Genomic DNA, 5,023 nt, shown 5'->3' with positions numbered 1-5,023 from the left:
AAGAACACTGACTGCTCTTCCTGAGGTCCTGAGTTCAAATCCCAGCAACCACATGGTGGCTCACAACCATCTGTGATGGGATCTGATGCCCTCTTCTGGTGTGCACACGAAAACAGAATACTCATATACATAAAATAAATAAATCTTTAAAAGAGAGAGAGAGAGACTATAGCAACTGTAGAGTCATGGTTGACTCCAGGTAGCACAGGCGAAATATCCCTGTCCACCAAAGCATATTAGTCCGGGCCATCACTGCCAGCCCTAATTTCAAAAGCGGGAAAGAACTATGACCTACAGACTGACTAAGCCCAGCCCTCACTTTAATTTCTGATTCACTAGACAAGTTGGCAAGAGCTCCTAAGTCTTAAATGACTAAACTTGCCCTGCAGGTTAGGTCACTGCTTTGCTGAACAGTGAGACAATGACCAGACTCCATAAGAATAGGACTCTGACAAACAACTCATCCAGGAAGGCAAGCTTTACCCTCTGCTACAATTGGCCTTGAACTTCAAGACTTGGTGAATGGCTATCAGTTTCACATGGTTTTGTCTCACATCCAAATCAAAATCAATTAGCCAAACACACTCCTTAAAGCAAACACACAGAATGCCCAGCTTCTAGTTTGCCTATCTCTAGCTTCTCCATACTACAAACAACATTCAGAGGATACCCAAGGCCTCCCTTTCTGCTAAGTCTCTGAAGGCCTCCTTTTCTGCTAAGTCTTTCAAGGCCTCCCTTTCTGCTAAGTCTTTCAAGGCCTCCCTTTCTGCTAAGTCTCTTTTACCTTCCAGCCTGACTTTGAGTCTCTGTCAAACACAAGTGACTCTCCTGCCTCAGTAGGCCCTAAATAGATAGCATTGGTTTGTTTCAGTCTGGGTGGTGATCATTTATTGATGGGAGGTAGATGCTAAATAATTCACTTCCAGTAGGTAATTCTCTCATACTCTCGTATACACACATATTTATAATTTAGCGGAGATGCCTAAATGCTACAAGTATCTACATCTTCTCTCACTAAAGTCAGAACGAACAAGACAATCACTACCCTGTGCAGGACTACAGAAATAAAAAGCTGTTTCAGAATATAAGCTTCTGCCTATTTGCTTGTGGGGCATTCCCTGTTCACATGAATGAGAAACATTTACCAAACCTAGTATGCTGGATGGATGCACTTTCCAAACGTTTTGTGGACTATGGTTCACATCAAGAGCATACTTGGGACCAGAGAGATGACTTAGTAGTTAAGAGGACCGACAGCTCTTCTGGGGTTCTTTGGAAGGGCAGCCAATGCTCTTATGCTCTGAGACTTCTCTCCAGCCCCCTCATCTCCATTCTCTGCTCAATACAGCATACATGCAGTCAAACACTCGTGCACATTCAATAAAAGTATTAAAATTCTAGACAGAAGAGTTCTCACATGGCGCCTGAGACGGGAAGGTGTAGCTGAGGCCTCTTCTGCTCCAGATGCATCCACGGCCAGGATGAAGAGGCCAAAGTTAAAGAAAGCAAGTATGCTTGCCTAATGTATAAACATATAACCTGCCATTAGTGGTATAAAATCCAAAAAAAAAGATTCGAGAACATCATCGGAAATTAAGGAAGGAAGCTAAAAAGCGGGGTCACAAGAAGCCTAAGAAGGACCCAGGAGTTCCAAATAGTGTTCCCTTTAAAGAGGCTCTTCTTCGGGCTGGAGAGATGGCTCAGTGGTTAAGAGCACTGGCTGCTCTTCCAGAGGTCCTGAGTTCAATTCCCAGCAACCACATGGTGGCTCACAACCACTTGTAATGAAATCTGATGCCCTCTTCTGGGGTGCTTGAAGACAGCTACAGTGTGCTCATATAAATAAAACGAATAAATCTTTAAAAAAAAAAAAAGAGGCTCTTCTTCATGAAGCTGAGCTGAGGAAACAGCGGCTTGAAGAACTAAAACAGCAGCAGAAACTTGACAGGCAAAAAGAGCAAGAACAAAGAAGAAAACTTGAGGTTAGCCCTGGTGATGAGCAATCTAAGGTGGAAACTCAGGAGGAATCTGATGAGCCCAAAAGAAAGCAAGCTAAATCAGGCAAACAGAATCCGAAGAAGTTACATTGTCAGGAACTTTAAAAGGTGATTGAAGCCTCAGACATTGTGTTAGAAGTTTTGGATGCCAGAGATCCTCTTGGTTGCAGGTGTACTCAAGTAGAAGCTGTTATCCAAAGTGGATGTAAAAGACTAGTACTTGGGGCTGGAGAGATGGCTCAGTGGTTAAGAGCACTGGCTGCTCTTCCAGAGGTCCTGAGTTCAAATCCCAGCAACCACATGGTGGCTCACAACCATCTGTAATGGGATCCGATGTCCTTTTCTGGTGTGTCTGAAGATAGCTACAATGTATTTAATAAATAAACTTTAAAAAAAAAACAAAAAAATCCCTAGTACTTGTATTAAATAAGTCAGATCTAATACCAAAAGAGAATTTAGAGAACTGGCTAAATTACTTGACTAAGGAATTGCCAACAGTGGTGTTCAAAGCCTCAACAAACTTAAAGAACAGAAAGAAGACATTCAAGATAAAGAAAAAAGTTGTTCCATTCCAAAGTAAAATCTGCTGTGGCAAGGAAGCCCTTGGGAAGCCTCTTGGAGGTTTCCAGCAGTCCTGTGGAAAAGACGTTCAGGTTGGAGTGATTGGTTTCCCAAACGTGGGGAAAAGCAACATCATGAATAGCTTAAAACAAGAATGGGTTTGCAATGTTGGAGTTTCCATGGGACTTAAAAGGAGTCCCTTTAGACAAGCAGATCACAATCACAGATAGTCCCTGCTTCATTATCTCACCTTGCAACTCCCCTACTGCACTTGTCCTACGAAGTCCAGCAAGTATTGGAGTTCTAAGACCACTGGAAGCTACCAGTGCCATCCTGTCTCAGGCTGATAGTCAACAGGTGGTGTTAAAATATACGGTCCCAGAGTATAAGGATTCTCTGGATTTTTTTTACTAAACCTGCTCAGAGAAGAGGTCTGCACCAAAAAGGTGGAAGCCCAAATGTCAAAAGTGAGGCTAAGCTGCTATGGTCTGAGCGGACAGGTGCCTCATTAGGTTACTACTGCAATCCCCCTGCATCCCGGAATCATTCTCCTCATTTTAATGAGAATATTACAGCAACCATGAAGAGGGGCTTTAATCTAGAAGAACTAGAAAAGAATAATGCACACAGCATACAAGTCCTCAAGGGCCCTCATTTAACTACTGAAATCCTTTTCCAGTCTTCGGGCCTGACAAATGGAATACTAGAAGAAAAGAGTCACCAAAACAGACAGAAGACCAACAGGATGGTGATGATCAAGAAAATGGTGCTGGTGGGGAAAATGCCGAGATCTCAGATGCGGCCCCTGCAGAAGAGACCAGGGAGACGTCACCTGGGCAATCAACAGCAAGTGAACCATCTGACAGATCCTTTACCTTGGATAAAACGAGGGAAGAAGACGATGCCTATGACTCTACCACAGATTATGTATAACCTTCTAAATGTTAAAGTGTGCTGTGTACAGTGTTCCAGATTGCTTTGGTATGACATAAACTGTAAATCTCGTGAATATGTATCGTGTTCTAAATTAAAAACAAAATAAGGGGTTGGGGATTTAGCTCAGTGGTAGAGCGCTTGCCTAGGAAGCGCAAGGCCCTGGGTTTGGTCCCCAGCTCCGAAAAAAAGAACCAAAAAATAAATAAATAAATAAATAGATAAATAAAAAAATAAAAACAAAATAAAAAAAGCGTTTGTAAAAGAAAAAACATTCTAGACAGGAGAGATGGCTCAGAAGGTAAGAGATAGATGTTCATGTAGAGGACCTAGGTTTGAGTCCCCATATCTGTGGGGCTCGTGACCATCTATAACTCCAATCCCAGTAGACTTGACGCCCTCCTATCACCTCTGTTCTGGGTATCAGACATGCACAAGGTACACAGACATACATGTAGGGAAAACACCCATGCACACAAAATATTTTTTATCTTTTTGTTTTGAGACAGGGTCTCTCTACATACATAGCCCCAGAACTTACTATATAGATCAAGCTGGCCTTAAAACTCACTGAGATCTGCCTGCCTCTGCCTCCCAAGAACTGTATTTTTTTTTAACTTAGATCGTGCTGTGTATTACTAAAGAAACGTCATGAAATGAAAAACCTTCACCACATGAAATATAAGGTGATCTTTTTCTATTTCAATCTAGTTTTAAATTTTGGATTTTTTTTGAGACAGGGTCTCACTATTTAGCTCCAACCTGGCCTTGAACTGTATATATCAGGTTCTTTTCACTGTGACCCTCCATAGCCTCCTGAGTGCTGCAATTTCCAATGTGCACTGTAACATCTGGCTTTATATATTTGTTTTACGAATTTAAACAACGTATACATATTACTATGTAAAATATACCTTTCAGTATAATCTAAAAGCGTTCTAAAGATGGACAGGGACACACTACCATAAAAGGTAGACGATACCCTCTGTCTGTGGTTTTTTTTTTTGTTTGTTTGTTTGTTTTTTTTTTCTTTTTTTCGGAGCTGGGGACCAAACCCAGGGCCTTATGTTTGCTAGGCAAGTGCTCTACCACTGAGCTAAATCCCCAACCCCTCTGCGTGTATTCTTAAATATTCATTTTATTATCAGATGGGAACTTTCACTTAAAAGACTCCATTGCAGTTTTCTTTCTTCCTTTCTTTCTTTCTTTCTTTCTTTCTTTCTTTCTTTCTTTCTTTTTTTTTTATTAACTTGAGTATTTCTTATATACATTTCGAGTGTTATTCCCTTTCCCAGTTCTCATCCCCCTCCCCTTCTTTATGGGTTTCCCTCCCTCCCCCCCCTGCCCCTCCCCCAACAATCTAGTTCACTGGGGTTCAGTCTTAGGGAACTGGTGCTCTTACTAGGATATTCATTGCTACCTTCAGAGTCCAGGGTCAGTCCATGTATAGTCTTTTAGTAGTGGCTTAGTCCCTGGAAGCTCTGGTTGCCATTGTTGTATATATATGGGGGTCTCCAGCCCCTTCAAGCTCT

At 41.8% G+C, this 5,023-nt stretch overlaps 1 pseudogene; it reads left to right on the top strand.

Annotated features, from left to right (window-relative positions):
* The first annotated feature begins 1,481 nt into the window (after positions 1-1,481).
* Positions 1,482-3,491, top strand: LOC116887157 (annotated as a pseudogene).
* The last annotated feature ends 1,532 nt before the right edge of the window (positions 3,492-5,023 follow it).

The sequence above is a fragment of the Rattus rattus genome, chromosome 18 (genome assembly GCF_011064425.1).
Source record: "Rattus rattus isolate New Zealand chromosome 18, Rrattus_CSIRO_v1, whole genome shotgun sequence".
Lineage (NCBI taxonomy): Eukaryota > Metazoa > Chordata > Mammalia > Rodentia > Muridae > Rattus > Rattus rattus.
The sequence above is the reverse complement of the archived record's forward strand: the minus strand, read 5'-3'. Positions and strand labels throughout refer to the sequence as shown.